Source organism: Chiloscyllium punctatum, chromosome 23 (assembly GCF_047496795.1).
Source record: "Chiloscyllium punctatum isolate Juve2018m chromosome 23, sChiPun1.3, whole genome shotgun sequence".
Taxonomy (NCBI): Eukaryota; Metazoa; Chordata; class Chondrichthyes; order Orectolobiformes; family Hemiscylliidae; genus Chiloscyllium; species Chiloscyllium punctatum.
Window position 1 is genome coordinate 61,828,818 of NC_092761.1, and position 21,835 is coordinate 61,850,652.

The 21,835-nt window shown below is 41.9% G+C and overlaps 1 pseudogene; it reads left to right on the plus strand.

Annotated features, from left to right (window-relative positions):
* The first annotated feature begins 494 nt into the window (after positions 1–494).
* On the plus strand, positions 495–621 carry LOC140494282 (U4 spliceosomal RNA; annotated as a pseudogene).
* Positions 622–21,835: the final 21,214 nt, after the last annotated feature.

The window sequence follows — 21,835 nt, forward strand, 5'->3', positions numbered from 1 at the left end:
AAACTTCAATGTCAAATGTTTACTTTCATAAACTGTGAATATTTTGGAGGATAAAATTACCCCTGTGGTGATGTGCTTGCACAGAAAATAAGCTAATTTTCCAAACGCTTCTTCATGGTGACAAGGCCTTTGAATTATTGAAGTAATGATTAACTTGCCCTGAGATGCACCACCAATGAATAGTTGCTGTCAATAGGGACTAGACTCCAAGTTAAGTATTGCTCAAAGAAAGAATTTTATATTTATTTTGCCTGAGGAACCAAAAGGGGCTGTAGCCCAGAGTATAGGACATCAGCAAGGTCGAACCCATTTCAGAAATCACGCTGATGGGACGTATTTCATCATGATATATCCCAATGCATACAAGCCTCTGATCCTTTCCATCACTGAAGAAAATAAGGATGGAAAAGCCATAGGAAATTAGATGAGAAGCTAAGAAACCAAACTACAGAAAGATGAAAAGTTAAGAAAGTGATTTGAAACGATTTGCACACAGCTTTGCACAGTGACAGTATCGTAGCCAAGGCAGAGTTTTTGCTTATTGAAAACTTTTCCCAATACCTCACTATGATTACTTCATATATTGTTTGCAATGGCAATTCTTGATGGTCTCAGCAGAGACTACTTTTACATTTAAAAATGGATCAAATTTACCTTTAAAATCATGTTGTAGAATATTCACAGCATGAAAACAGGTCCATTGTGCATGCAGTGGCGATCAAGCATCGATATGTTCTAATCCAATTTTCCAGCACTTGGCCCAAAGCCTAAATTTGTTTGCTATCTGCCAGTCAAAGTAGAAATAACAGGATATATCCGATGACTATATAACTGGAGACATGGCACAAGGGGCAGGGTTGCAGATTCCAGGGGCATTATGACCAGTTCTGGGTGGTGGGAACAGTGTATACAGGATGAGTTACACCTAGGCAGTGCCAGAACTGACATCCTAGAGGGAGTATTTGCTAGTGTGGTTGAAGAGGGTTTAAACTAACATGGCAAGGGATTGGAAATCTAGACAGACAGAATGGGGAAATAAGAGAGGTGATTGGTGGAGAGTTTGAGGCGCAGTGCAAATTAACATGAACAGGACTGAAAATGGTAGAAAGACAAGGTTTAAGGCCTTGTTACTGAATACACAAAACATTTGTGAAAAAGTGGATGAATTCCTTTCTCAAATAGATACAAATGGATATGTTAGGGATTATGGAGATGTGACTGCAAGGTGACCAGGATGGGAACTGAATATCCAGGGGTATCCAGATTTTAGGAAAAATGGACAAAAATGGAGAAGGAGGTGGGGTAGCATTACTAGTTAAAGACAAAATGTCTTTAGAATGAACATGTTGATTTCAATTCTTTCATATGTAAATCGCAAAACTTTTTTAAAAAAGTTACATTCTCAAGTGAACTTTAACAATTGGTCGTATGTCGGCCCAGATAATGTATTGAAGGTGTGAGCTTCCCTGTGAGGCTGTCTGCGCCACAATGGTCAGACTGATTCTAATCTAAAAAACAGATTTACAGAATCTTACATGGATTCATGCGGTTTTTGAGCAAAGTAAAATATAATTCTGCAAGTACAAATTCACCCCACAAACTTATGTGTGTGTGTGTGTGTGTGTGTAGGAGGGAGGTTATGAATGTCTGTGAGAGAATGCGTGTATGTGAGTGTAGAGGCGTATAAGTCAGTGAGAGGGTGTGTGTGGGAATGTATGTGTGAGCGTATGAGAGAGGGTCTGTGGGAGAGTGTGTATCTGCGGGAGAGTGTATGTCTGTGTGTGTAGTGCAATGGGGTCACCTGTAGTGTGACGTGAACCCAAGTTCCCGGTTGAGGCCCTCCCTATGGGTACCAAACTTGGCTATCAGCCTCTGCTCGGCCACTTTTCGTTGCTGCCTGTCCCGAAGTCTACCTTGGAGGATGGACACCCTAAGGTCCGAGGTAGAATGTCCCGGACTGCTGAAGTGTTCTCCAACTGGGAGGGAACACTCCTGTCTGTTGATTGTTGTGTGGCGTCCCTTCATCCATTGCCGTAGCTTCTGCTTAGTCTCGCCAATGTACCATGCCTCAGGGCATCCTTGCCTGCAGCGTATGAGATAGACAATGTTGGCTCATCCGCATGAGTACCCGCCATGAGGTGTCCCCACGCGTAATGGTGGTATCCGTGTCTACATTCTGACACATCTTGCAGCGTCTATCATGACAGGATTGTATGGTAATGTCCTGAAAGCCAGGCAGTTTGCTACAAACAATGATCTGTTTGAGGTTTGGTGGCTATTTAAAGGTGAGCAGTGGACATGTGGGGAAGGTTTCGGCGAGGTGCTCATCATGTGTTGCAGGCTGAGAAGAACATGGCGTAGTTGTTCGGCTCCTGGGAAGTACTGAACAACGAAGGGTACCCTGTCGGTTACAGCATGTGTTTGTCTCCTAAGGAGGTCATTACGGTTCCTCGCTGTGGCACGTTGGAACTGGCAGTCGATGAGTTGAGCATCGTACCCCGTTCTTATGAGGGTGTCCCTGAGTACTTCCAGGTGCCTGTCACGTTCCTCCTCATCTGAACAGATCCTGTTTAGATGTAGGGCTTGTCCATAGGGGATGGCTGTTTAATATGTTTCAGGTGGAAGCTGGAGAAGTGTAGCATCATGAGGTTATCCATGGGTTTGTGGTAGAGTGAGATGCTGAGGTACCCATCCTTGATGGAGTCCATGTGTCCAAGAATGAGACAGATAATAGAGAGTAGTCCATGGTGAGATTGATGGTGGGATGAAACTAGTTGATATCACTGTTTAGTTTTATCAGTGACTCCTTGCCATAGGTCCAGAGGAAGAAAATGTCGTCAATGTACCTGGTGTATAGTGATGGTTGGAGGTCCTGCATAGAGCAGAAGCCTTGTTCGAACCTGTGCATGAAAATATTGGCATATTGGGGTGCAAATTTGGACAGAAGGAGGTTGAGAGGTGACTTGATCGCAACATGTAAGGTAGTTAGAGGGTTAATTCAGATGGACAGTGAGACCCTTTTTCCTCGGATGGTGATGGCTAGTACAAGGAGGCATAGCTTCAAATTGATGGGTGATAGATATAGGACAGATGTCAGAGGTAGTTTCTTTACTCAGAGAGTAGTAGGGGCGTGGAACTCACTGCCTGCAAACAGTTGTAGACTCGCCACCTTTACGGGCATTTAAATGGTCATTGGATAGGCATATGGATGCGAATGGAATAGTGCAGGTTAGATGGACTTCAGATTGGTTTCACAGGGTGGCACAACATCAAGGGCTGAAAGGCCTGTACTGCGCTGTAATGTTCTATGTAGAAGGGGAAGGTAAAAGATAGGTTAGAGAAGGGAGTTGTAAGCAGTTATTAGTTAATTATTCTCTGTTACACTTTTAAAAAATAAAGTTGTTAATTTTAACTTTAAATAGTCCTTAGCTACTCGAATTTTCACAGATTGCTGCACGGGTTCAATCTTTTCTGTGAGGCTAAGTTAAATTAAACAGGAGGGTTGACCCTGTGTTGTAACAGTTTGGGGGCTCATTGTCAGGATTTGAACAGTTTGAGGGGCTTTTGTCCACGATTTGAACAGTTTGGGTCTTGGATTTGTGATTTGAATTGCTTTAGACAGATTTGAATAGATTTGGTTGGTACGAAACATCGCAGCAAACTTACACACTTGCAAGTTAGGGTCCTAAATCTTTCTATAAAACATAGGTGAGACAATTTGTTTAATTTCAGTGACTTGTAGTTGATTAGATTAAAAGTGAGAAAAATTGCTCTTAAAATTGCTGAAGAGGATCTGAGAAGGAAAGAAAAAGACCATACTTTTAGAATTAGCAAATAAGTTAGATTTGGGTTTAACCAAGGACAAAAGTAAAGCTGAAGTTGTAAGGGAGTTACTGAAACGCTTAGGTGTGTCAGAGAAACAGGCAAGTGCAGTAGAGGTAGAAAAACTTAAGTTACAATTGAGGAAAATGGAATTAGAAAATAAAGGGAGAGAAAGAGAAAAGAGAGAGAGAGAGGGAATGTTCTTAGCTGAGCAAAAAGAGAGAATTTGAATTTGAAGCTGTCATTTAGTCAGCAAAGTCAAGTTAACAGAATGGAGATTAAAAGAGAAGGTAGTGATACGTACAAATATGTCAAAACCCTGCCACATTTTGATGAGAATGATGTTGAAGCCTTCTTTATTTCATTTGAAAAATAAGCTCAGCAGATGGAGTGGTCGGAGGATTTATGGGAAATGCTAGTTCAGACTAAACTGGTAGGCAGAGCAAGTGAGTTATTTGCCACACTGTCAAATGAGGGGTCAAGAGATTATGAAGAGATTAAACAGGTTTATGAATTGGTACCAGAACCATATAGACTGCAGTTCAGAAACACAAAGAAGGAACTAGGTCAGACTTGCTTTGAATTTGAAAGAATTAAACATAGTCATTTTGATAGATGGGTGCATGCTTTGAAAATAGATAGGACCGTTGAGGCTCTATGAGAGAGTATTCCACAAGAGGAGTTTAAAAACTCACTTTCAGAGATGGTAAGAATTCATGCAGAGTAACAGAAAGTTCAGGCAGTGAGAAAGGCAGCAGAATTAGCAGATGAATACATATCAGACAAGCTTCCGGCTAGAATTTTGTCCTGGGAGGGATAAAAGTTGGGAGAAGGGGAAATCTTACACTACAAAACAGAGTAGAGAACACTGATAAGAGTTTACGACAGGATAAAAAAGAAGACAATAGGTGGAAAGGAGGTGAAAGGCGTCAGGTGTTTCCACTGTGGTAAAGGGGCACATGTAAAGACACAGTGCTGGTTGTTAAAGAAAGGCACAGTAGGAAAAGATGTGGTAAAAGAAGCTAAGCCAGTGGCATTAGTGAAGGTAGTGAAGGAGACCCCAAGAAGAGCCGAGGAGCTGCAGGAGAGTACACAGCCTCAGCAGGGGCTGGGTATCTCCAATTGATCATTATCCAGAGACATGGACCAAACAAGATCCTTCAAGAATCTGACTCATGAATATGGGCAAAATCACACTACAATTCCTGGCTAGGAAACACAGTGTTGCATAGGGTCCCGATTCAGCTCTGTATGTTCAGGATTGGGCTGGCATGCAGTTACAAGCAGGGAAATTGACAGTACATCAGGAAGCTTTCACCAAGCTGCTGACTTCTATATTTAACCATATTGCCTGAGGCTGCATGTGAGTAAACCCCCTGGAGAGAGTGCGCTGTCAATTTCGATGTGTTTATTCTCCCAATTACAGCAATGTTAACATGGCTTTTGCAACGTATTTCTGGGTGAGCTAGACATCTGTCAATGAAAACAAGGCCAGAACGCAATGGGGAAAGCTGGTGGGGGAGGAAATGGGATGGGTGGTGCTGATAATGTGACAGAGAAACATACAAGCACTAAATCTTCCTACTTTCTTGCTTGATGGAATGAATAGCACAATACTTTTGCTGAGAGGGTCTCTTTGACACTTTTGGAGGTTTGAATGTTCGAAACGGTGATTTTCAGAGCAGAGCTTAAAATATATGTTTTTTTTTAATTTGGAGCCCAGCTGAAGCCTAAGACCACTGCCAGCAGTAGAAGGATTAGGAATTACAATGATAGACCTGCCACGCCATAGCAGAAAAGAGATGAACAAAGAGATTCATCTCACAGGAGTGACAACACAAGGAGTACAGGTAGAAAGCAAACTACTTTAACATATCGGGACATCATTGTCTGAGGGCAATGAGTCTCATTCATTTTGTTTTGTGGTACCTATAAATATTTTTATGCAGATATGTGCGTAGTTTACAGCGAACATTGTTCAGGAGACTTCAGGTCTGATGTCAGTTGGTGACAGATGTATGAAGTTTCAGATCGCAAACTGTTGATAAATAGCCCTGCTATCCAGACAGTGTCTGTTAAAGTCATTTTCACGTTTATTGCCTTTGCCTTTGGCTCATTCCAGGTCTTTCCTGGAGATCGAATATAAAAGATCGGAACAAGAGTAGGCCATTTGGCCCATCGTGACAGTTCTGCAATTCATGATTGGTCTCCTTCTTCAACACCAGTTTCTCACACCATACCCATAGCCAGTAATATTTTTCATATTCTGAGGTCTATCAGTTTCTATCGTGAACGTACCCTGACTGAACCTCCACAGTCCACTGTGGTACAGAATTCTAAATATTCACCTGTTCGAGTGTAGGAATTCTTCTTCATCTTCCTAAATGGTCTACTCATTATTCTGAGACTATGCCCCCAACCCTATAACCAGAGGGGGAAATATCCTTCAAGTAAGTGCCCTATTGAGCCCTCTAAGAGGTTTTGTAAATTAGAATCCCTACAATGTGGAAGCAGGCCATTTCCCCCAACTAGTCCATGCTGGCCTTCTGCAGAGCATCCTACTCCCACACACTATCTGTGTAACCCTGCATTTCCCATGCTAATCCCCCTAGCCTGTCCATCTTTGGACTGTGGTAAGAAACTCATGCAGACATTTGGTGAATATACAAACTCCACACAGACAGTTCGATTTCAGACCTGAGGCTGGAATCGAACGCAGGCCCCTGGTGCTGTGAGGCAGTGGTACTAACCAGCGTGCCACTCCTACATGCACAGCCAAAAACTGCATCAAAGATTTGTGATTTTTTGCCAAGACAGACAATTATATCCACTTTGTCACCGATGCCAATCAGATGAGGGTGTGCTCAGGTTTACAGTTCTGGCTGGCTTCCCACAGATGAAGGGCACCAGTGACGATATGGGCATGCTGAGACCACCCAGAAGTATTTATCAACTACAAGGGCTTCCATTTCCCTCAATGTGCCATTAGTTTGCAGCCATAAAAGGATCCTTATGCAGGTATGCACAACATTTCTGGACATTCTTCTTGTTACTTTTAGTCTGTGGCAGTCCATCTCCTTTGTCTCTTCATGGTTCAAAGCAGATTTACAGACTGGCTACTCGGAAGGCACCTGATGAAATGTACCTTTTTTTTATTTCACAGGTGGGATGAAGATCTCGCTGGCTGGGTCCAGCATTTATTGCCTGTCCCTCGTTGCCCTTGAAAAGGTGGGGGTGAGCTGCCTTCTCGAACTGCAGTCCATGCGCTACAGGTTGCGTCACTGTGTTATTGGGAAGGAAATTCCAGAATTTTGACCCAGTGACACTGAAAGCATGAAGAAATATTTCCAAGTTTAAAGTTTTGTATTGGAAATTACAATGCCAAGGTATGTGAGGCTACGGATCAAGTGCTAGAAAGCAGGGTTAGAATAGTTAGTTGCTTGTTCCTGACTGCAGATTTGATGGACTGAAGGGCCTTTCTTTGTGTCGTTGATTCTATGACAACTTTGAGGGACCCAATTGATAATACCCAGAGTGATACTGTGCAAGTCATGTATATAAAACTGAGAAAGCCATAATCATGCTGAAGCTGCCTAGACTCATGTAGAGTTGCTTTCAGCATCAACCATTCCTGGTCACCAGAATGCTACATTGCACCACATTGAGGTTGGGAAGCTGCAGGAGGGTAAAGAGCACCCAACCTCTTCACTCAACTCCAAGGAATAGAAGGAGGAATGGATTATTGCTAATGTCTTAGCAGTCATGTGTGTTACTGCCTGTGATGCCTTCATTAATGTTGGGTTTCATTAGGTGTTATTTCTCCACTCATCTGATAACTGCATTCCCCCACCCACTCTGTTTTCCCTACATAGAACAACATCATATCCACAGTCCCAATCAATTTATGCCCTACCATTTATCACCAGTGAGAAGGATACTTGATGGGCAGTAAATAAAAGGGGTGGCAGAAACAAGAAATGTTCTTGAGACCCAAAGTTAAAGAAAAACCTAATAGCCTAACATTGTGTAAAACACTAATCTGCATATCCTTGGGCGTCAACAAATATTTACTCTTCCTTTTTCCAGGTGATCTACATGATGCATCCCACTTGACTCCGGTATAGTTGGACTGCCCAGGTCCCTGTTGTGACTGCTCAGAGACTCTTGGTTGACAGGCGCAGCTCAAAGAGTCAACGCAGAATTTCAACCAGAAGCAAAATACTCTGATGCTGGAAATCTGAAATCAACACAAGTGCTGGAGGAACTCAGTAGGTGTGACAACATCCGTGCAGAAAGAACCAGTTAATCTTTGAGTCCAATATGACTTTTTTTCTTTGGAACTGAATAGAGAGATGGAAGTATGATGGGTTTATCTGCAGAGAAACGTAGGAAGGAGCAAGTAGAAGAGAGAGAAGGTTAGAGATAGTAAGTCATAGTCATAAAGATGTACAGTATGGAAACAGAAGACCCTTTGCTTCAACTCTTCCAAGCTGACCAGATATCCTAAATTAATCTAGTCCCATTTTCTAGCATTTGGCCCATATCCCCCTAAACAATTCCTATTCAGATACCCATCCAGATGCCTTTTAAGTGGTGTCATTGTACTAGCCTTCACCACCTCCTCTGGCAGCTCATTCCATACACGCACAAACATCTGCATGAAAACGTTGGCCCTTTGGTCCCTTTTAAACCTTTCCCCTCTCACCTCAAAACCTTTGTCATCGAGTTTCAGACTCTGCTACCCTGGGGAAAAGACCTTGTCTATTTACTCTATCTATGCCCCTCAAGATTTTATGAACTTCTATAAGCTCACCCTCTGCCTCCGATGCTCCAGGGAAACAGTCCTAGCCTATTCAACCTCTCCCTATAGCTCAAAACCCTCTAACCCCTGGCAACATCCTTTCCAAACCTTTTCAAGTTTCACAACATCCTTCCTATAGCAGGGAGACCAGAATTGCACGCAGTGTTCCAAAAGTGGCTTAACCAATGTCCTTTGCAAATGCAACATGACTTCTCAAATCGTATATTCATGCACTAACCAATAAAGGCAAGCATACCAAACACCGCTTTCACTATCCTATCTACCTGCACCTGTACTTTCAAGGAGCTATGAACCTTTTTCCAGGACAAAAGACAAAGTGAATGGTGATGGTTGTAGCAAATTGTCAAAGCTTGGGACTGAAGTAAATGTTAACAGTGGGTGTTAATAGCAGAACACATGTAAGTTCTGCTGAAAGCTAAACCATGAAAACCAGGCACTAAGCAGTGGGGGAGGAAGGCATGGGGGAGGAGTTCATAGTCAGAAGTTGCTAAATTCACAGTTGACCCAGAAGGCTGTGAAGTGACTAAACAAAATGAGATACTGTACCTCTACCTTGAACGTCACTGCAACAGACCGAAGACAAAAAATGAGAGCATAAGAACAAGATGGTGTATTGAAATGGCAAGTGACTGAAAGGTCAGGATTTTCCTTGTGGACAAAGTGGAGAACAATATGCTCACATACTGTGTGAGTTAGCCGTTGGGAGTTAGCATTGGAATGGGAGTACATGGTGTATATGGCCTGTACCTTCTTTACAGGCACTGTGGGAAATTAAAGATTCAAACTCAAACTGTCAAAATAAGAATGTTAAAGTTATCATTATTCTCATGATCATATTTCACTCACCACTGATGTCAAATTCACACCAGTGAGTGTTATGCGGCTGTCAACAGATAGCTGGAAAGTTCCATCTCTGACAGCCAGGCATGCTGAGACTCCACTGATTATCCAATCAATCCTCTACAACCATCAATTTTAAGATGGCTGTTGGGTGTTGTATAAGGTAATGGTTTTAAAAGGGTTAATGTTCATGTTCCATTGGCCCCACCCATTCTACTGATGTCACACAGACTGTGAATGGAGACAAGGAGGTTGACTCTAACTTGTGAGGGGGACAAATGTAACTATATCAGCTAAGATCCTAGTTCTTACACTGACTGATTTGAAGTTGTGCTTATTTCTGTCTTGCAATAAATCTTGTTGGTTAAGAACAGTACCTCTGCAGAAACTCTATATTGTGTTGTATCCTCTATCTCTAACTGTAGGGTAGGTCCAAGACAAAGCAAGGACAAGGGATGATTAGTGGCAGTAGAATATACTGGTAGAGACAACAAATACATCAGGTTAAGGGTTGTAGCCATTTTGAAAAATACTACAGAATGTGACCTCCAATCCTCCATATTTATCTGTGCTCTAGTCTCCCATGACAGAGGAATCTGAATGAGAGTAATAGCATTTGTTGAATGAGCTAATGGATACAGTGTACTGGGGGTTGATTTGCCATGAAAAATGTGGGTTCAATTCCTGCACTGGTTGAGGCTACCATGAAGATCTCTCCTTCTGAACCTCTCCCTTGTCTGTGGTGTGATGACCCTCAGCTTAGCTCATCATCAGCTGCTATACTTTAATGTGAGCAGTCTTGTGAATCGCAAAGACAATGGTGACTTCACTTTGCAGAGCCCATTGGTTAAGGGAGAGACATGGCGTTGCATAAGGAGGAGGTTGATGGCCTGTGTAATGAACACATGGACACATATACAGTAGACTATATAGACCAAGCAGGATGGATATACCTGTGCAGTCTTTCTGACACTTCAACATTGACTATTCTTTAATGATTGCAAATAACTTTGAGACATTGAAGGTGGTGAAAATCATGACAAACACAAGTCTATCTTTTCTAATGATGAGTTTTGCCAGCACTTTGTTTTTATTTCAGATCTCCAGCATGTGCAGTACTTCTCTTTAAATTCAATCTTTTGTTGTTCTTGCAGGGAGGGTTGGATGCAGCTCTCTGGTAAGTTGTGTGAGAAGTGATGTGCTTGAGCAGGCAGAGTGAGGGGGCAGCAGAGCTAATGTAAGTCCATTGGTAATTTATTTGATAATGTATTTCTGGCATAAAGAGAGGCTGTGTGGCAGCAGCCAATGGTCAGACCACAAGGAAGCACATCTTCTGTAAGAATGGTCTACTGCAAGAGACTTTGGAGAGAGACCATGATGTTTGTTTATTTAGCATTGCTTCTTGTTTGTCTGATCTATGATTATATTGTGTATAGCTGTAATGTAACACTTTTTTTCTCTCTTCCTTTCTCTAGTCTGTGACTAAGGATTGCACCTAGGTACCTTTTGTACCTAAGATGGTGCTGTAAGTGGCGACTTATAACTCTTCACTGTACTCAGTTGAGCACATGTGACAATAAAGCTAATTCAATTCATTTGGAGGGATAATCTGCGATGGAGACTGGCATAGAAGGACCGTTCTGTATTAGACTCCAGGAAATGTATGTAGTGTTAGCAAAGAGTTGGCATGCATGAGTATTGGTAGACAAGAAAAGATAAGGACAAGTTACTAGTCCAACGCTAAGGAGACGGACAAAGACAAACAGAACCATAGATTAAGGATGCACCAGACTATGGGTTGGTTGAGTGGTTAGCACTGCTGTTTCTCAGTGCCAGGTACGCGGGTTCAGTTCTCTCCTCGGGTGATTGTGCCAACTGCAAATAAACATTCTCCCCATGTCTGCATGGGATTCCTCTGGGTGCTATGGTTTTGGTCCCACAGTCCAAAGAAGATCAGGGAACCTGATGTTAGTGGTGGGCAAGTTGTTGGAGGGAATCCTGAGGGACAGGAGGTACAGTATTTGGCAAGGCAAGGATTGATTAGGGATAGTCAACATGATTTTGTGCATGGGAAATCATGTCTCACAAATTTGATTGAGTTTTTTGAAGAAGTAACAAAGAAGATTGATGAGGGCAGAGCGGTCGATATGATCTATGTGGACTTCAGTAAGGCGTTCGACAAGATTCCCAGTGGGACACTGGTTAGCAATGTTAGATCTCACGGAATACAGGGAGAACTAGCCATTTGGATACAGAACTGGCTCAAAGGTAGAAGGCAGCGGGTGGTGGTGGAACGTTGTTTTTTTAGACTGGAGGCCTGCGACTAGTGGTGTGACACAAGGATTAGTGCTGGGCCCTCTACTTTTCGACATTTATATAAATGATTTGAATGTGAACGTAGGAGATATAGTTAGTAAGTTTGCGGATGACACCAAAATTGGAGGTGTGGTGGACAATGAAGAAGGTTACCTCACATTGCAACAGGATCTTGATCAGATGGGCAAATGGGCTGAGAAGTGGCAGACCGATTTTAATTTAGATAAATGTGAGATACTGCATTTTGGGAAAGCAAATCTTAGCAGGACTTTACAATTAATGGTAAGGTCCTAGGGAGTGTTGCTGAACAAAGAGACCTTGGAATGCAAGTTCATAGCTCCTTGAAAGTGGAGTCATAGATAGATAGGATAGTGAGGAAGGCATTTGGTATGCTTTACTTTATTGGTCAGAGTATTGAGTACAGGAGTTGGGAGGTCATGTTGCGGCTGTACAGGACATTGGTTAGGCCACTGTTGGAACATTGCATGCAATTCTGGCCTCCTTCCTATCGGAAAGATGTTGTGAAACTTGAAAGGATTCAGAAAAGATTTACAAGGATGTTCCCAGGGTTGAAGGCTTTGAGCTATAGGGAGAAGCTGAACAGGCTGGGGCTGTTTTCCCTGAAGCGTCGGAGGCTGAGGGATGACCTTTAGAGGTTTACAAAATTATGAGTGGCATGGATAGGGTAAATAGGCAAAGTATTTTTCCTGGGGTGGGGGAGTCTAGAACTAGAGAGCATAGGTTTAGGATGAATGGGGAAAGATATAAAAGAGACCTAAGGGGCAACGTTTTCATTTAGAGGGTGGTACATGTATGGAGTGAGCTGCCAGAGGAAGTGGTGGAGACTGGTACAATTGAAACATTTAAGAGGCATTTGGATGGATATATGAATAGGAAGGGTTTGGACGGATATGGATCAGGTACTGGCAGGTGGGGCTAGATTGGGATGGGATATCTGGTCGGCATGGACGGGTTGGACTGAAGGGCCTGTTTCCATGCTGTACATCTCTATGACTCTATGTGTAGGCTTGGCTATGGGGAAATGCAGGATGCAGGGGTGGATCTGGGTGGGATGCTCATCAAAGCGTCAATTTGGACTAAAATGGCTGAATGGCTTGCTTGCTCACTGTGGGGATTTTAAGATGCAGATCTCTACTCCTTGGCCAGCCTCATCCCCAATCGAGGTACACTGATCAGAATGCATTTGGCTGTGCTACTGCTATTTTCTTCTTTATTCTTTCATGGATATGGTTATCATTGCCAGGGGCAAAACTTATTGCTCATCCCCCAACTATCCTTGACTTAGCAAGCTATTCATTCATTTCACTTCATTTCAGAAGGAACCATATTGCAATGGGTTGGGAGGCACATACCAGGATGGTAGCTTCTCCTTCCTTAAAGAACAGTAATAAACCAGATAGCTTTTGACAACAGTTTCATGATTGCCATCACTGAAGTTGTTTTATATTCCCAAATTGCTAATTGTATTTAAAACACAGCAGCTGCTATTGTGTTTTTTGAACCCAGGTCCACAGCACCTGGATCATGTCCAATGACATTAACACTCTGCTCCACCTCTCTTGTTCCTTGTCTACTTTGGTCTTTACTTTGCCTTCGGTGCTGAATCCATGAACATGCCACCACCCTCCTCCTGCTGCCTACTTCCGCCCCCTCCAGCCACAGCTGCTTGGTCTCACTGGCTGGGTTCTTCCTGAAGAACAGGATATCCTTGAGGCTTCTTCAGGTTACATCGACACCTTCTGAACATATGCAACCCCTTTATCAATTTTTCATAGGCTCAGCTTCCAGCTCCAAAATCCACCCGATGGTATGACAGCAAAATCCCTTTAAACAATGGATTTGAAATCAACTCTCTCAGTAATACAGCCAGTTGGGCTAACTAGTCAGAAATAAAGTTGTAATGTTGTGGTTAAGCTCAGGAGTTCTGCTGATACATGCAAACACATGTATCCCAGTGTTTCCTACTTCGTACTGAATCCTACCTCCTACCTCCATCATTGAGCACTCTGCCCTCTTCATGTCGGAGAATTTAAATTGGAGGTCATCAAGGTAGCATGGTCTTCAACAAATCTTAGAGGGACCTCAGGAGAAATTTCTCTACCCCATGAATAAGAACATGCTAACTTAAATTTCAGCAACAAAAATCCACAATGCAGATACAGACCATTGGACCCAAGTTGACAATACTTGTGGTATAAATAACCCTTCACCTCCCATTCTAACCTAAAAGGTCATGGCTTTTTGTGACTGCTCATTTAAAATTATCTATACTCTCCATCTCAATTACTCCAGGTTCCACATACAGGGTAAAGATGTTTCTCCTGAGTTCCCTTTTGAAATTTGTTTGTGACTCTATTGTACTAATTTTATTTCACAAGTAAGAATGTCACCCCTACATCTACCTAATCAAACTCTTTCATAGTCTTAAAAATCTTTAGTCACTCACCCCTGATTGGATACACCTTCCTGACAAATCTTCTGCTATCAGAATATGTCACAGCCTTCTAGAATGCAAATACATTTCAGAGAGCTACATAACAATTAAATGAAAAGAATCCTGAGAATCCACTTCCAACAGATTTTGAAATTTTGATTTCTCAGCATTAAATTATTTGCTTCTTCCTCAATCAGTCTTCAGTAGTGACTGAATAAGACATTTATATTCTTCCCACAGGGAGCTGGAACACAGACCTATTCTGAAATCTATGTGAAGTTTGTTCAGGAGGCAAATATTTACTATTATAGAATCCCCAACACAGGACAGTGTCCTTATGGGTCCTCAGACTAGAAAGGCACTCGATCAGCTCCTCATATATGCCTCCAACATGCAAAGTATTCATGTAATTCCTGTTTTGATTTTTCATGGAGGATCTGCTGCCCTTTATATCAGCATGCACAGATTGCCCTATGGTTTCAATTGTCAAATTATGCAGAAAATATTCTAGTTAATGAATTGAAATACATTGGAATTCTGAAATATATAGAGAAAGCACTTGGCTAACCATGACACATCAATGGAGGAAGAACCAGAATTAGTATTTCAGGTCTCTGGCCTTCTCTCAGAATTGCAAAAAGTCAGAAATGTAACCAGTTTTAAGCAAATGCAGAAGCAGGGAAAGGTGAGGGGCAGGGGAAGAACAAAAGGAATGTCCACAACAGAGTGGAAGATTGCAGAGATTCACCCTTGGATGCAGCACCGCCTTCTTGACCTGCAATCTTCTTCCTGACCTCTCCGCCCCCACCCCCTCTCTGGCCTATCACCCTCACCTAACCTCCTTCCACCTATCGCATTCCCAACGCCCCTCCCCCAAGTCCCTCCTCCCTACCTTTTATCTTAGCCTGTTTGGCACACCCTCCTCATTCCTGAAGAAGGGCTTATGCCCGAAATGTTGATTGTCCTGTTCCTTGGATGCTGCCTGACCTGCTGCACTTTTCCAACAACGCATTTTTCAGCTCTGATCTCCAGCATCTGCAGTCCTCACTTTCTCCGAGATTAAATGACAGCAAGGTAATGGTGTAGATCAGCAGGAGATAGTAAACGCCCAAACAAAGAAGACCCCTAGTTTGACAGGAGGTGTTATTGGGAGAGTTATTCAGAAGCATTGCAGACAAACCTGGCTTTGCCATCACCATACAGGTAGACTCTTTGTGCAAGGATTATTAAATATCAGTGAGATACTGGTGCTATGGATGATCTTCCCCACACCCCTCCCTAAAACATCTCTGCCATTTGGAAATAAATTATATCTTTCTCAAGTGATATCCAGTAGAGATCAGTTAACTCAAGCCTAAGGAAAGTTAAATTTGAGGGGAGGCGATGCCCCTTTGGTCTTGTCATTTGACGATTAATCATAAAACTCAGCGAGTATTTCAGGGACCTGGGTTTGTCACACCAGGAAGTGCTGTTTGAGAATTAAATTAAGTGAGGTAGTGCCCCTGAGTTCAAGTCTCATCCTACTCCATGGGTATGCAGTAACGTCTGAGCTCAATGGTTAGAAAGTCATGTTCAATCCCACTCTAAGTGATGCTGGAATTGGATGGTTCTGTAGCACTACGGTAGTGTCCCTACCTGTGATCAAGATAGCTTGGGTTCAAGTCTTATCTAATCCAGATATGTATCCCAATATGTCTTGAGTTTTAAAGCATTCTTGAATCACACTGCCTTCTCAATCAGAAATTATATTTCATAAACTATTCTCTCTCCCTGACTCAGCAGGTACATGACTGATCAACAACCCCAGGTATCTAGTCTCTCCCAGCATTTAGTTGGTTCTACTGCTGTTGTGGGACAGTTTTATATTTGAAACAGATGCCTACGGTTTCCAATATAATCAGAGCTGATGCTCCTGTGCTCAGCTCTCTCAACTGCAATTGGAAAATAAATGTAAGAGCTTTTGGATAGTAATAGTATTAGTAGTCTGCATAAGTATAGGTCCTCTACACATTTTTTCACACTTTCTGGTCTTGTGCTTTCTACTTTAAGTTGCTTCCTATTTTCAATTTCAATGAGCATTCTGACCTGTGAAAAGAGTTGGTTTACCTTTGCCACCTTCATGTGTACGTAAAGGAAACATATCCTCTGCCTGAAAGTAGCCCCATACCCTCTTGCAACTCTTCTGCGAGCATTGAAAACTGACTCAGACTGGAAGAGCAGCGGTGTGCCTCAAGGATCAATGCTGGATCCATTGCTTTTCATCACTTATAGAAATGATTTGGATGTGGACATAGGAGGTGTGGTTAGTAAGTTCACAGATGACACCAAAGGAGGAGGTATTTGAACAGTGCTGAAATTAGGTTTTATTCATTTCAGCCTAAGAATGCTTTTATCTGTACAACAGATATTAGTTACTGCCAGCCAATCTCCATGGTGCTGAAAATTAACTTTTATAAATGTGGATTCTCTTTTCTTCAGATGTCCACTGCTCATGGATTTTTAAACAAAATATTAAGCCATTTTTATTTTCCTGTGCATGTCTTTTCTCTCTTATTCACTTTTAATCTAATTGTTCATCCCCTCCAATTGTTTCAGTTTATATGTCTGGTTTGACAATTAATTCAGATTTCAGTCATTAATTTAACAACCATTCAATTGGTTAGTTAAGGACATATTCATTCAGGTCTCATGTGTCTTCCCTCTCAGTGCATCCATATCAGCTCATACTTCTAGCAGGTTACCATGTAAAAGTTTGAAAGATCTGAAGTCTAAAAAGTCTAATAATGGCAGATGGCATTACACACCCTGTCACTACAAATTGTGTTTAACTTCATTGATTGTTGAGGAACAAATATTTTCCAAGATGTCAAGGAAACGTCCCATGCTTTATTTCAAAATAGTCCCATGAGATATTATACAGAGAGTTAAATTCTCATCTAACTTTGGGATGGCATGGTGGCTCGGTGGTCACAGTATTGTCTCACAGCAACAGGTACCCAGGTTTGATTCCACCCTTGGGCAATTACCTGTGTGGAGTTGCACAATCTCCCTGTGTCTGTGTGGGTTTCCTCAAAGTACTCCATGTTTCCTCTCTCAGTCCAAATATGTGCAGACTAAGTGAATTAGCCATGGGGAGTGTAAGGGTCACAGGGATAGGATAGGGGGATGGGTTTGGATAGGATGCTCTTTGGAGGGCTGGTGTGGACTCCATATGCCAACTGGCCTGCTTCCACACGGTTGGGATTCTATGATAAAAGCTAGCATCTCTAACAGCACAGCACTCCTGCAGTGTCAAATTAGATTTTGAGCTTGAAAGTGGGACTTTGAAGTCACAGCTATTTGATTCAGAGTGCCACTATTGAACCACAATTGTTTTATAACAGTGAAGGACAACACCAAGTGAAGGGCAGTCAGTCAGTCGGGGAGCTCGCCCCACTCAGATCACTTTCCGATGATTGACGCATAACGAGGGTGTTGAGTGAGCACAATATTAACCTGGCTCTGATTCCTTTATGGTACGAGTTAGCTGGTGCTAACTTGCTCTCTAGCGTCCGACTGAGAGAAAAAAATACAGAAGGGGGACAGTGAGTGTCCTGGGTGTTGCCTTCCACAATTAATCACAGCCTTCAAACGAATGGGAAATCTATAAGCAAAAGTAGAGATTTTTTTTATATGTGTCGAAGTTAAAAATGGCTTAGGCAAGTCTTAATGATAAAAGGCTCTCTTTAATATGCAGCTGTGCAACCAGGGCAGATACCAACCATATTTCTACACTCGGATGTTACTTGAAACAAGTCATCAAATATGAAATGTAAGTACTATGAGCTGACTCAGCCATCCCCCCTCCCTGATGTGTTATATCCTGTACTCAGCAATGACTGCACCACACAGCAAGGAAACTTACTGCTCTCTTCAAACCTCCACTAAACTATGAGCAACCAAGTTAGAAACATAATCAGCACTGACTCCAAGGAAATGGTCAACAACTGAGACAGTCCTGGGCTTTAATGGAACGCAAGGGAATACTTTGCAAACACTGAAGCAAGTTGCGGAACTGAGCAGCCTGGGAGCAAGTCTGAGTGGAACACTTTTTCTTCAGAAAAAAGAACATAAACCAGTCTGTGCTCCCACAAGGGATTTGTTAGAACAACTTTGTGAATAACTAGCCAGCCATAAATGGACATATGTTTTCTATCAAATGAAGGCTTCAGACATAACTGGTTAAAGCTATTGTTTCACAAGAATTGTATTCCATGTTTTATGTTTAATTGTTGTCTGCTACACTAAATTTGATGAAACATATTCTGAAGGAATTACATTTCATCAATAAAACTACTAAATGCTAACATAGTGTGAAGAATAAAGTGTTATTATTAACACTTCAAAAGGTTTAAATTTCAATAAATTCAATTTTACTGTACACTGGGTAAGGTGTTGGGTTAAGAACAGTTTAAGAAATTGGTTAAACCACCACTGACAGGAATATTACTTAAAGGTGTTAATAGATGTATTGAAACTATCCACAAGAAATTAAAACATTATATTGTGAAGTGGAATTGAAGGAACATGAACTTGGAAATACTTATTATATTAGCAAATTAAATTTAACTTTTAACAGCAAAGTTAACCATTGGGCTAATGTTTCCATTAATATCATTAAAAAAAACACACTGAATGAAACAATTCAGTCGTAATATCATATACCAATTTCCAATCCAGACTCAATTAAATGAGTAAGTCTGAGCTTAGCATTATCCAAGAAACAAGGAAGAACTTGTACTTATATAGCCCTTTCATAACCTCAGATCATCCCCATGCTCCACACCTTAAATTTCAGATGCCACATGGTTCTTTTGGGTAAGGTAGGCAAATGAGACATTTGGCAAAGTCCTACAAACAAACAAATGACCAATAAATCTGATTGAGCAAGGCTGTTTGAGGACTAAATGATGGTCAAGACAGCAATGAGGACGTTCTTGATTCCCCTCGGGTTGTCCAATGAAACTTCTCAGACCTAGGAAAAAGGGAAATTCATTTCTTCTATATCCAGCATAATGTCAGGAAGACAGCCTCGTTTTAACAACTTCAGCATAGGAGCACCTCTAACATTGCAACACTCCCAGTGCTATATTGCATGGAGTGTTATAGAGTCATAGAGATGTACAGCACGGAACCTTCGGTCCAACTCGTCCATGCTGACCAGGTACTTTAAATAAATCTAGATCCATTTGCTAGCATTTGGCACACATCCCTCTAAACCCTTTCTATTCATGTACCCATCCAGATGCCTTTTAAATGTTGTAATTGCACCAGCCTCTGCCATTTCCTTTGGCAGTTCATTCCATACACACACCACTCTGTATGAAAAAGTTGCCACATAATCCCTTTTAAATCTTTCCCCTCCCATCTTAAACCTATGCCCTCTAGTTTTCCCCTTCCCTGGGGAAAAGACCATTTGTTATTTACCCTATCCATGCCCCACATGATTTTATAAACCTCTATAAGGTCACTCCTCAGCCTCTGACACCCTAGGTAAAACAACCCCAACCTATTCAGCCTCTCCTGTAGCCCAAACCCTCTGGCCCCAGCAAAATCTTACCATTAAGGTGTATAAGTCCTGCCCTGATTTGCCTTTCCAAAATGCAGCACCTCACATTTATCTGAATTAAACTCCATCTGCCACTCCTTGGCCCATTGGCCCAGGACTTTCTCTGAAGAAAAAGTGTTCCACTCCCAGGCCACTCAGTCCCGAAACTTGCTTCAGTGTTTGCAAAGTATTCCCTTGCGTTCCATTAAAGACCAGGACTGTCTCAGTTGTTGACCATTTCCTTGGAGTCAGTGCTGATTAAGTTTCTAACTTGGTTGCTCATAGTTTAGTGGAGGTTTGAAGAGAGCAGTAAGTTTCCTTGCAGTCATTGCTGAGTACAGGATATAACACATCAGGGAGGGGGGATGGCTGAGTCAGCTCATAGTACTTACATTTCATATTTGATGACTTGTTTCAAGTAACATCCGAGTGTAGAAATGTGGTTGGTATCTGCCCTGGTTGCACAGCGCATATTAAAGAGAGCCTTTTATCATTAAAACTTGCCTAAGCCATTTTTAACTTCGACACATATAAAAAAAATCTCTACTTTTGCTTATAGATTTCCCATTCGTTTGAAGGCTGTGATTAATTGTGGAAGGCAACACCCAGGACACTCACTGTCCCCCTTCTGTATTTTTTTCTCTCAGTCGGACGCTAGAGAGCAAGTTAGCACCAGCTAACTCGTACCATAAAGGAATCAGAGCCAGGTTAATATTGTGCTCACTCAACACCCTCGTTATGCGTCAATCATCGGAAAGTGATCTGAGTGGGGCGAGCTCCCCGACTGACTGACTGCCCTTCACTTGGTGTTGTCCTTCACTGTTATAAAACAATTGTGGTTCAATAGTGGCACTCTGAATCAAATAGCTGTGACTTCAAAGTCCCACTTTCAAGCTCAAAATCTAATTTGACACTGCAGGAGTGCTGTGCTGTTAGAGATGCTAGCTTTTATCATAGAATCCCAACCGTGTGGAAGCAGGCCAGTTGGCATATGGAGTCCACACCAGCCCTCCAAAGAGCATCCTATCCAAACCCATCCCCCTATCCTATCCCTGTGACCCTTACACTCCCCATGGCTAATTCACTTAGTCTGCACATCTTTGTACTGAGGGAGGAAACATGGAGTACTTTGAGGAAACCCACACAAACACAGGGAGATTGTGCAACTCCACACAGGGTGGAATCAAACCTGGGTACCTGTTGCTGTGAGACAATACTGTGACCACCGAGCCACCATGCCATCCCAAAGTTAGATGAGAATTTAACTCTCTGTATAATATCTCATGGGACTATTTTGAAGTAGAGCATGGGACGTTTCTTTGACATCTTGGAAAATATTTGTTCCTCAACAATCAATAAAGTTAAACACAATTTGTAGTGACAGGGTGTGTAATGCCATCTGCCATTATTAGCCTTTTTAGACTTCAGATCTTTCAAACTTTTGCATGGTAACCTGCTAGAAGTATGAGCTGATATGGATGCACTGAGAGGGAAGACACATGAGACATGAATGAATATGTCCTTAACTAACCGATTGAATGGTTGTTAAATTAATGGCTGAAATCTGAATTAATTGTCAAACCAGACACATAAACTGAAATAATTGGTGGGGATGAACAATTAGATTAAAAGTGAATAAGCGAGAAAAGACATGCACAGGAAAATAAAAATGGCTTCATATTTTGTTTTAAAAATCCATGAGCAGTGGACATCTGAAGAAAAGAGAATCCACATTTATAAAAGTTAATTTTCAGCACCATGGAGATTGGCTGGCAGTAACTAATATTTGTTGTACAGATAAAAGCATTCTTAGGCTGAAATGAATAAAACCTGATTTCAGCACTGTTCAAATACTGAGGAAATGCAGAAGTATAAAAAAAGAACTGGGGATGGTGAAGATCTGAAACAGAAACATAAATTGCAAGAAAAACCCAGCAGGTCTGTCAGCAACTGCTAGAGAAAGCAGCGTTTGTGTTTTGAGTCCAGAGACCTC